At 43.5% G+C, this 11,517-nt stretch overlaps 1 pseudogene; it reads right to left on the bottom strand.

The window, feature by feature from the left end:
* Window positions 1–2,831: 2,831 nt before the first annotated feature.
* Window positions 2,832–11,282, bottom strand: LOC128058840 (trophoblast Kunitz domain protein 1-like; annotated as a pseudogene).
* Window positions 11,283–11,517: the final 235 nt, after the last annotated feature.

Raw genomic sequence — 11,517 nt, 5'->3', positions numbered from 1 at the left:
CTAATAGCTATTAATAAAAATTAACATATATTTATAGTATTACTATTACTTCTATCAGATCTGACATTCATTAAATGGTTATTCTGCCAGGACTTGGACAAAGCATTTAACAAATACAACTTTTTTATTCTCATCAAACACTATGAGATTGATAGAGAAAGAGAAAAGCAACCTCTGAGTGTCAGGACCTGAGCTCGGTACTACAGTAGTCCTATGTTCTTCTGCTCAGCATAAATATTTTACAAAATTTCAACATCAGATGAGGCCATTCTGCATTTGTGAAAGATCTAGACTAAATCAGGACTTTCGATTATCATGTTTGAGCACTGACAAAAGGAGCTAAATTACACAAACCACCAGTGTGACCTAGCACCTTCCTATCTTGAATGATTGCTACTTCTTGACCAAGTACAGCTCTCACCTCTATCTAGTCTCCCCTTATTAGAGTTAAAATCAAGATACCCATTTAGAGAACTGTCCCACTTCTTCACAGCCTTCATCCATGTAGGAAAGATATGATTTTTTTCTATCAAAGAATTTATAAGAAATAAAGAAGTGATTCATTCTTAGAATAGTTGAACAGAAAGATATATAGCCTAAAATGGCGGCTAGTTGGCAATCCTTTGTTCTTTTCACTTCCTGTTTCTCCTTCCTCACAAGAACGTTTTGGTGGGCTAATTTTGCAAGCTTTGTCCTGGCACACTAATTTTGCGGGCTTTAGCCTGGACATGCTCAAAGAACTAAAAGGGTGGGGAAAATAGTTACTATAAGTCTTCCAATCAAAAATTTAGACAACATCAAGAAAGATTGTAACTCTGTGACTCTCAGACTATGAGGAGCCAGAGGAGGGAACCTGCCTCTTAGGAATAAAAACTGAAGGGACTTCCGGCTCTGTGTGCTTGCTCCCAGACCTTCTTCTGTAGCCTGCCCTTCTGTAGAAGTAAAGACTACCTTGTGGAGCCATTTTTGATTGTCTGTTCTATTCCCGCAACACAGCTTTGAGAGCATTTCCAACATCCAGAGCAAAGCCAAATTCCTGAAACCCTCCCCCAAATCACCTAACACAGCCCACATCCTGTACGTTCTTTCTAACGTTGTCTTAATGAGACAGCATATTGTTCCAAGATGATTCCTGCTCCTTGCTGCTGTGAGTAATAAATCCAACGAGTTCAACTGGGAATGGGGCATTAAACTAGGAATGGGGTGTTTCTACTGGTCTCTGGCTAGAAATATTAACAAGTAAGATTGTTATCTTTATTTTATAACTAAAGAAAAGAGAGCTCAGAGGTGCTGAGAAATTTGCCCAAGACTGCGTGGGAATAATAGCATCAACACCAATTGTGTTCTTGTTTATTGAGATACTGTGCCTACTGTGGTCTCCATGGCTCACTTTACTCATCTGTCATGAAACAGATACTCTGTTTTCCCAAAGTGCCTCAGTCCTACATCTTCTCTGACACAGAGCAGGAAAACATAATCAACATGCCTCTACTTAATGTCTCATTAAGACAACGTTAGAAAGAACTTATAGGATGTGGGCTGTGTTAGGTGATTTGGGGGAGGGTTTCAGGAATTTGGCTTTGCTCTGGATGTTGGAAATGCTCTCAAAGCTGTGTTTCGGGAATAGAACAGACAATCAAAAATGGCTCCGCAAGATAGTCTTTACTTCTACAGAAGGGCAGGCTACAGAAGAAGGTCTGGGAGCAAGCACACAGAGCCGGAAGTCCCTTCAGAGTGGGAGTGGGAAGAGAGTGGGAAGCTGCCATGTTAGGAAATAAATGCAGCAGCTAAGTGTCATCTTTATGCCTTCATTTCCTCTCTTGAAGGACTCTTAGGATGGTTAATAGAACAATGCAGGCAAAATGCAGGCTAACACAGAGCCTGGGGCACTAAAGGGTACTTGCTCTGCTTTAACTGAACTAAGAAACCTCCTCCCCACAAGTCACCTCGGGGTATTGGATTCTTTAGAAAAGTGGACAATAGAGGCTAAAGCCCATTCTCCTTCTGAGAGTCCAGTAGGACAACTTGCCCCCAAATTTGACTGAACTTAGAAGAAAGGAATAAAAGCTGTCATGTAGAGGTGTCTGTCTCCCAGGTTTTTTGTAGCATTGGGGCCTATCGAGAGGCCGATGATGCTATAATGGATTTGCTTCCTATACCCAGTAGTGCACAGTCTGTGGACTGGGAAACAGGAGGTGCCCACTACTCTGCAGAACAGTGAGAAGGACCACCATTTCCATGGACCCTATTGGTTAAGGTTTGTAGTTGCAAACTCCAGTCAGTTTAATTTTGAATATGCATTTATTGAAATATAAGCCACAGTGGGTAAAGCCACAGAAAAGAAAATGCAGCCTCATTGTGGGGTCAAGGAGCTTCTTGATCCCAGACTCTTCTCTCATAACTGATGCTGAAAACTGGAGGCTGGGAATTCCACCTTGGCCATGCACAAGTAGAGCAGTGATGGTGGGGAGGGGGTTGAAGGTGAGGATGCCGTGAGGATGGGGATTAAAACAAAAAATCCTGCCATAAAACTGCCGGCTCTGTAGTTACTCTGGTCATGGGGAATGTGTTTCTGCATCCCTTCCTTCTTTCCTCAAATAATTATGAACTGTCTCCTTAGCCAGGAACCGTGTAAAGTGCTAGGGATAAAGGGAAGACATGTTCTTATGGTGCTGAGAGTCAACTGGATGAGACAGAATTAAGACATGTAGACCCATGGAGGAAAGGAAATGGACGCGTCTGGCTGATGAGGGTAGAGGAGAGAACTGCGAGGAGACTGAACTGTTTCAGAAGCAGCCAAAGCCCAGCCCTGCAGGGGTCCTCCTCAGACTTCAGGGTTTCTGGGGACCACTTTTTGCATGTTCTCTGCAAAAAAGAAAAAAAAAAGAACTTGCTGAGTGCCAACATTGTAGGCCTAGACATCATTCTAGGCCTGTCATCTTGACAGATCCTATATTTTCCAAAAAATATGGAACTATGGCCCATGACCCAAATCATGAACAAGATGAAGTGAATTTTCCAAGCCTAGGTGGGGTGCTCAGGAGCACTGCAGACCTGCCCTGGAGGGTGGCTGAGTCAGTGTTCCCAACTGAGAAGAGAAGCATGTGATCAGTCTGAGATGCTCACAAAGAGGCCTCCAGGGTTGACCTTCTGCCATTCTCTCCCTGGAGAGCTGGCTCAGTTTGGGTTTCACAGGACACTGCAGCCTCTTCTGGCAGCAGAGAGGAGGAAGACACTGTGAAGGGTGAATGGTGTGTGGTCCCCTGAGCTCCGCCCCTTTCCACAGCCCTTCCCCTCCCCCTGTGCCCTGGCCCCTGTCTTACCACAGGGACCCTGCCCCTTGACTGCAGGTCTTCATGCAGTCCTCTAACGTTAGGAAGTTGTTTTTGTTCCCTCCGAGGCCGCCATATGTAAACTGCTCACAGTCACCGGTCTCAGCATTATAGAAGTACCTGGGCCTCAAGGCCTTGCCGTGACCTGTTACTTTAGGCTCCAGGCAGAAGGCAGGCTTAGAATCTGCTGAAATGAGAGAGGAATCATCAGTTATGAGGATAGTCATCACAGCTCTGTAAGAGGTCAACAACTAGAACCACTAGTTTGTTTGGAATAGAGAATGTTAGGGCCCATTTGAATTGAAAGCCCAAATTGGAAAACCTCTTTCTGGAACATAATTATGAATGTTACTAGGCGTGACATGATACAGTTGTAGTTGTTCATTCGCTCAGTCGTGTTGGACTCTTTGCGACCCCATCGACTGCAGCCAGGCTTCCCTGTCCTTTACCATCTCCTGGATACAGTAATCACGTACAGATGTGTACTTTCTCATGAAGTGAAGTGAAGTCGCTCAGTCGTGTCCGACTCTTTGTGACCCCATGGACTGTAGCTTACAAGGCTCCTCTGTCCATGGAATTTTCCAGGCAAGAGTACTGGAGTGGATTGCCATTTCCTCCTCCAGGGGATCTTCCCGACCCAGGGATTGGACCCAGGGATCGAACCCAGGTCTCCCGCATTGCAGGTAGACACTTTACTGTCTGAGCCACCAGGGAAGCAGTACCAAGCAAAACTGGGATAATGCCTTTGATTAGCCTTTAAACTTCTATAAGGCTTCCCTGGTGGTCCAGTGGTTAAGAATCTGCCTTCCAAGAAAGAAATTCTGGGTTCAATCCATTGTCAGAAAACTAAACCCCAAATACTGTAGGCACTAATTTGGTATACCATAACTACTGAACCTGGGGTCTGCAACTAATAACTAACTCATTCCAATAAATAAATGCTCAAAATAAACAACCCACAACTCTACAACATAAACAGGTTACAGGTAAGAAATATTCCTTATGTGTCAATAATTACTGGGTCTGGATGCCTGAGTTTTATAATATTATTAATATTCTCTGCACTTATGTATATGGTTATTAATAAAATTTTAATAAAACCATTAATAAAAATTTTGAAGTAATCATGCTATAATGGAAAAAGGCATGAAGAAAACATACCACTGTGTTTACTTTGGTTACCTCACAGGGATTCTATAAATTGAATATTGATACTATTGATATTGTGACTGTAAGAAGAAATGTATGTATTTATTTTTTCATCCTTTTCCTGACACTGTTCCTAAAAATCTTAATATTTCTCATGTGATGAGAACAATAAAAGTGCCTTTTGGTATGTGAAGTTGATGAGTTTGGAAGACCCTCATTAGCCCAGAAAAGTGAAAAGTGAAAGTGAAGTCGCTCAGTCGTTTCCAACTCTTTGTAACCCCATGGACTGTAGCCTACCAGGCTCCCCTGTCCATGGGATTCTCCAGGCAAGAATGCTAGAGTGGGTTTCTGTGCCCTTCTCCAGGGGATCTTCCTGACCCAGGGATTGAACCCAGGTCTCCCACTTTGGCAGGTGGGTTCTTTACCACTAGCATCACCTGGGAAGTGGTAATAATCATTATATGGCACCTAAATATACTTTCTTACTCAAAACAAGTAGGTAGAGAAATTGTTTCCAGATTAAACTTCTTGGTGGAAAATACCCAAAATTCACCATGAAATATGATTCAAATCTTTATATTCATGACTGGTAATCTCTTCAAAAACCCATGTAACATGCTTCCCCTGTTCAGATGAGAAAATTGCAGATGTCTTGCCCCAGGACATGGCATGTGAGTGGCAGGGCCAGGTAAAGATACTCTCAAATTACAACTCATCTGGTACACTACCTGATTCTGCCAGGAAATCTGGAAAAATAGATAACTGAGAACAGTTTCTGGATGCAATGTCCTATTGTCATTGCTCTCCCTTTTTAGAGCGTCTCTGAGCCCCTGAATCACAAGGGAGAATGAGTCTGAGTTTTTCCCAGACAACAAATATGTGCTGTCCCTACAAACACAAGCCAATTTCCCAAACACCCATTGGGTGTCCCGCTAGTCCGTTTACTTCTGATTTGAAATTCATGGAGTTACTGCAGATTCTGCAGGTTATGAGCTCAAGACTGTCCTCAGTTCAGATGCCAGCTATGAGGTCCTGAGTCACTCATACTTGTAAGCAAATGGCTAGAATCAGGGAATCCGTATCCCACCTTCAAATTCAACAACTAAATAGAATCTGGAGCTAAACTGAGGAAAACCTTGCTTACTCTTCCCAGACTGATATACAAAATATAATTCAAGGCAGTAAAATGGAAGAGATGTGTGGGGGTGGGGGTGTGCCCAGCCTCTGTCCTCTAGTGAGCAGAACATCCTTACATTATCTTCCAGTATTTACCAACCCACAAGCTTCCTGACCCCAGAATTTATGTATTTCTTCCTAGATTTCACTAAACAGGCATAGTGGTTGGATCATTAGCCATTGATGATTGCTGTCACTCTCAGTGAACTTTCCTCTCCCCAGAGGTGCAGAAACTACAAACCTTTATTCTCTTCTTTGAGCATTGGTGCTGGGAACACCACTACTGTATGGTTCTCCAGTTGCCTTCCAGAAATCATCATCTGAGCTATGAAAGAGAGTAAATTACAAGAGTTCCCAGGAGGCCTGGTCCATGAAACAGGGAAGGATCAACGTGGATAGGAAAATAACAGTCAAAAAAAGACAAGGGAAAGGGCCTGGAGACTTGTAATATTGTACCAGCTTTGGTCCCACAGCCTACTACACAAGAGCTGTTTCTTGCTTTCCCTGAAGTTGCTTTCCTCCGTGGTTCCACATCTTTGAATTAGTTTTTAATAATAGAGGAATAATCATTACTTGATAAAGAAATTTTTCTATTTGTCCAAAGCAAGTAGGTAGAGAAATGCTTTTCAGATCAACATATTGTGGTGGAAAATGGACAAATCTGGCCATCAAAAGTGAATAAACTTTGTATTCATGACTCATCATCTGTTCAAAGAACTTATGTAACATGTTTCCCTTGTTCAGATGAGGAAACTGCAAATGAAATTTCCTTGTGTGTTGCCCCAGCACACAAGCATGTGGGTGGCCTCATCAGGACAAGATACTGTCAGGTCACAACCCATTTGATACACTACTGATTTGCTGGGAACTTGAAAATACAGATAACTGGTAAGAGTTTCTGGGAGAAGTGTCCTACTTTCACTACTCACCTCTCCCCAAGCCTCATCCATTCAGTTCAGTCACTCAGTCATGTCCGACTCTTTGAGACCCCATGAAAGGCAGCACGCCAGGCCTCCCTGTCCATCACCAACTCCCGGAGTTCACTCAGACTCACGTCCATCGAGTCCGTGATGCCATCCAGCCATCTCATCCTCGGTCGTCCCTTTCTCCTCCTGCCCCCAATCCCTCCCAGCATCAGAGTCTTTTCCAATGAGTCAACTCTTCGCATGAGGTGTCCAAAGTACGGGAGCTTCAGCTTTAGCATCATTCCTTCCAAAGAAATCCCAGGGTTGATCTCCTTCAGAATGGACTGGTTGGATCTCCCTGCAGTCCAAGGGACTCTCAAGAGTCTTCTCCAACATCACAGTTCAAACGCACCAATTCTTCAGCCCTCAGCCTTCTTCACAGTCCAACTATCACATCCATACATGACTACTGGAAAAACCATAGCCTTGACTAGACAGACCTTTGTTGGCAAAGTAATGTCTCTGCTTTTGAATATGCTATCTAGGTTGGTCATAACTTTTCTTCCAAGGAGAAAGCGTCTTTTAATTTCATGGCTGCAGTCACCATCTGCCTCATGTGAGCCCTCAGATCACAGGGAAGGGTGAATCTGGTTTTTTCCCTGACATGAAATACAGTTTCTCCACAAACACCATCCAGTTGTTCCCAACACCCAACGGGTGATCCACAGTCAGCTGACTTCTGATACCGTATCTGTGGAGTTAGTGCTGATTCCACAGGTTGAGGGATCAATATTGTCCTGACTTCAGATGTCAGCCATGTGTTCTCGAGTGACTCACGCTCTTGACCAAGTGACTAAAGGTGGGAGTTTCCATGACCCCACCTCAATGCTCAAACAATAGAACAGGCAAACGAGCTCAGAAAGACTCATTGTTCTAAGGTTAATGTACAGGATAAAACTCAGGAACCACGAACTGGAGGAGATGTTTAGGGCAAAGGAGGCGTGGAGGTGGGTGGAGGCTCCATGTCCTGGGGATCACAGCACCCTCACATCACCACCATTGGTTTCTACTTCATAAGCTCTCTGAGCCTATATTGATGGTTTTGTGTTTTTTTTAGATTTCACTTAAAAGACATATTTATTAAATCATTGGCCAGTGGTGACCAATCTCAATCTCAGAGCCCTCTCTTCTCCCCACAAGTAAAGAAAGTTCAAACCTTTACTCATTGTTTGAGCCAGTCCTTTTATTTCATCGAATCCCATTCCTTTAAAAAGCTTGGCAACTGTAAAAGACAAAAATTCCAACATTTTCAGGAGTCTTGGACCATGAACCAGGAAAGGATCAAACATGGATAATAAAATGATAGTCAAAAGTGGATAAGGGAAAAGGCCTGGAGATTTTGCTAATATGGTATCAGCCTTGGTCCCATGAACCAGCTTCACAGGGGCTGTGTTTCATTCTTTCCCTGAAGTTACTCTGCTCGGGGGTCCCAGGTCTTTCTGATTAATTTTTATAATAAGGGATAATCATTATTTGACACATAAATATACTTTCTGGCCCCAAGGAAGTAGGTAGAGGAATTTTTTTAAATGTACATATTGTGGTGGAAAATGATGAAATTGGCCATGGCATGCAAATAAACTCTTTATATTTATGTCTGGTAATATGTTCAAAGAATCCATGTAGCATGTACCTGCTTTTCAGATGAGGAAACTGTAGATAACTTGTCCCAGAACACACAGCATGTGGGTGGCAGGGTTGGGACAAGAAATTTCCCTGTCTCAACTCATTTGATATATTACACTATTCTGCCAGGAACTCTGAAAATATCGATAATTTGTGAGAGTTTCTGGGTGCAGCGTGCTATTTTCATTACTCCCCTTCCCAAGATTCTCGCCAGCTCCCAAGGCATAGGGAGAGTGAGTCTGGGTTACCCTGACACCAAATATGTGGTGTCTCCTGTAAGAAATCCAATACCCCAAACACCCAGTAAAGGTACAAGTCAGTTTACTTCTGATAAGAACTGAAGGAGTTAGCACAGAGTCTGCATGTTGAGGGCTCAAAGCTGTCCTCAGTTCAGATGACAGCGAAGTGGTAGTGATTTGATAAAGTATATAAAACACAAAAGTTTCATTACCCCACTCCATGTTCAATAACTCAGTAAATCTGATGACCAAACTCAGGAAGACTACTCAAATACGGATCTCACATTATTATAAAGGATAAATCTAGGCACAGCAAACTGAGTGAAATGTGCAAGGCAAAGTGGAAGTGGAGGTGTGGGGAGTCTCCACACCATAGAGAACACTGGGCCTTCAAATCATCGCAGTGTGTTGCCACCCGAAAAGCTCCCTGAATGCTCACATTCATGTGTTTGTATTGAGGTTTCACTAAACAGGGATATTGAATGAATCATTGGCCAGAGGTGACTGTTCTCAATCTCAGTGCACAGCATCGATGAAAACTGAAATCAATCTATTACTGAACGCTTCTCAAGTCTCCTTCCATGGCTTGTCTCCAGACCTATGAAAGACAGTAAATTCCAGGAGTTTCAGGAGGCCTGGCCCATGAACCAGGACAAGGATCAAATATACATTATAAAATAATAGCAGTTAACAAGGGATAGGACAAATATGGATATAAAATCATAGTAAAAGAGGACAAACGAAAGGTCCTGACTGCTGCTGCTGCTGCTACTAAGTCGCTTCAGTCGTGTCCAACTCTGTGTGATCCCATAGATGGCAGCCCACCAGGCTCCCCTGTCCCTGAGATTCTCCAGGCAAGAACACTGGAGTGGGTTGCCATTTCCTTCTCCAGACTTTACTAATATTGTATCAGCCTTGGTCCCAGGGGTTTTCTCTGCAGTGGCTCTGCTTATTCATCAGGCCTTCTGGTTGTTTTTCATATTAGAGGAATAATCATTATTTGAACCTAAATATCTTTCTTGCCCAAAGCAAGTAGGTAGAGAAATTGTTTTCAGATTAACACATCTTGGTGGAAAATGTGCAGAATTCACCATGGAATGTGAGTCAACTCTTTATATTCATAACTGGTAATCTGTTCAAAACCCCATACAACATGTACCCTTCTTCAGATGAGAAAATTGCAGATGACTTACCCACATGGCATGTGGGTGGTAGGGCCAGAACAAGATACTATCATGTTGCAACCCACTTGGTACACTACCTGATTCTACCAGGAATTCTGAAAATACAGATAACTGAGACCAGTTTCTGGGTGCAATGTCCTGCTTTCATTACTCCTGCTTTTGGAGCATCACCTGAATCCCCAAATCACAGTGAATCTGGGTTTTTCTTTGACAACAAATATGTGGTATCTTTACCTACAGCAACCAGTTTCCCAAACACCCACTGGGTGTCCAGCAAATCAGTTTACTTCTGATTTGAAATCTGTGGAGTTACTGAAGATTCTGCAGGTTGAGGACTCAAGACCATCCTCAGTTCAGATGCCAGCCATGAGGTTCAGAGTCACTCATGCTGATCAAATAGGGAAAATCGGGGTATCCATGACCTCACTTTCAAATTCAACAGCGCCATAGAACTGCCTGCTAGATTTTGGAAAATGCCTTGCTAACTATTCCCAAATTAATATACAAAATGTAACTCAGGCAAGTAGAATGGAGGAAATATATATGGCAAAGAGGGAGGGAGGTGTGCCCAGCCTCTGTGCCCTAGGGAGCAGAGCACACTCATGTTATCTTCTTGTATTCACCAATTCACAAGCCCTCTGAGACCAGTATTTATGTACTTCTTTCCAGGGTTCACCAAGCACCCGTATTGGATGGATCATCTGCTGTTGGTGATTGACGTCACTCTCGGTTCCCTCCCCTGTTCTCAGAGGTGCTAGAATGAGAGGTGGTGAAAACTGTAACCTCAAAATGGATATTTGAGGTTTCTTGGAGATCAACTGCATCTTGAGGTTACCTTGAGCCACATTTTTTTACTCTGTCTATAAAGTCAGTAAATTCCAAGAATTTTTAGGAGGCCTGGACCATTAACCAAGAGAAGAATCAAATATGCAACTTTCTATTACTACACTACAATGAGGTTCAGGGACAAGATAGGGACCAGGAATAGAGAGTCTTAGAAATGGGGTCCCTGATCTGGTAGACTTGGCTGGGATATATGCATATTTAACATGAAATTTTAATATATATCCTTATGAGAATCATGATGTCATTGGAGATAAAAGTTTGCAAATTCAGACTTCCCTGGTGGTCCAGGAGGTAAGAATTGGTCTGCCAATTCAGGGGACATGAGTTTGATTCCTGGTTTGGGATGATTCCACATGCCTTGGGGCAACTAAGCAGGTGATCTGCAACTAGTGAGCCCAGATGCCTAGAGTCCCTGATCTGCACAAGAGAAGCCACCACGATGAGAAGCCCACACACCACAGTAAGAAAGTAACCCTATAACTAGAGAATATTCTCTCATAGGAGGGAAGACCAATGCTGCCAAAACCAACCAGACAAACAAAAATCCTGGCCAATGTGACAGGAGAAATCCAGAGAGGGTTGGAAGCACCCACCTAACACCTGCTCTCCCCATTCCATGGACTTCCATCATTTCCCCAGAACCTGTAGAGGAGAGGTGAGCCTGGACCTACCTTGGTCCTGGGTATGGTGTTCATACACTGGAGTGCTGTCCACCAGGATAACCAGGAGGAAGAGAAGGGCTGCAGAGAGGCAGAGCCGGCTCATCTTGGTGGCCTTGCAGGAGGGCTCCTGAGGATGCTGGGGATGGATTGAGCTTCTAATATCCTGGCTGAGGGCTGGGATCGGGCAATGAGGAGGGGAGTGGGGAAGGGGAGGAGCTGGGTCAGTCTTGTTTATTGCAAAATCTCCTTCCAAGGCATGCCTCCTGCTTCTGTCTGCAGGGGCCAAATGTCCAGTAACAGCAGTTCTCAGATTTGCCTATGCCTATGGTCTCATGTAG

The sequence above is a fragment of the Budorcas taxicolor genome, chromosome 13 (assembly GCF_023091745.1).
Source record: "Budorcas taxicolor isolate Tak-1 chromosome 13, Takin1.1, whole genome shotgun sequence".
In the NCBI taxonomy this organism is placed as follows: domain Eukaryota; kingdom Metazoa; phylum Chordata; class Mammalia; order Artiodactyla; family Bovidae; genus Budorcas; species Budorcas taxicolor.
This window is presented reverse-complemented; position numbering and strand designations above follow the sequence as displayed.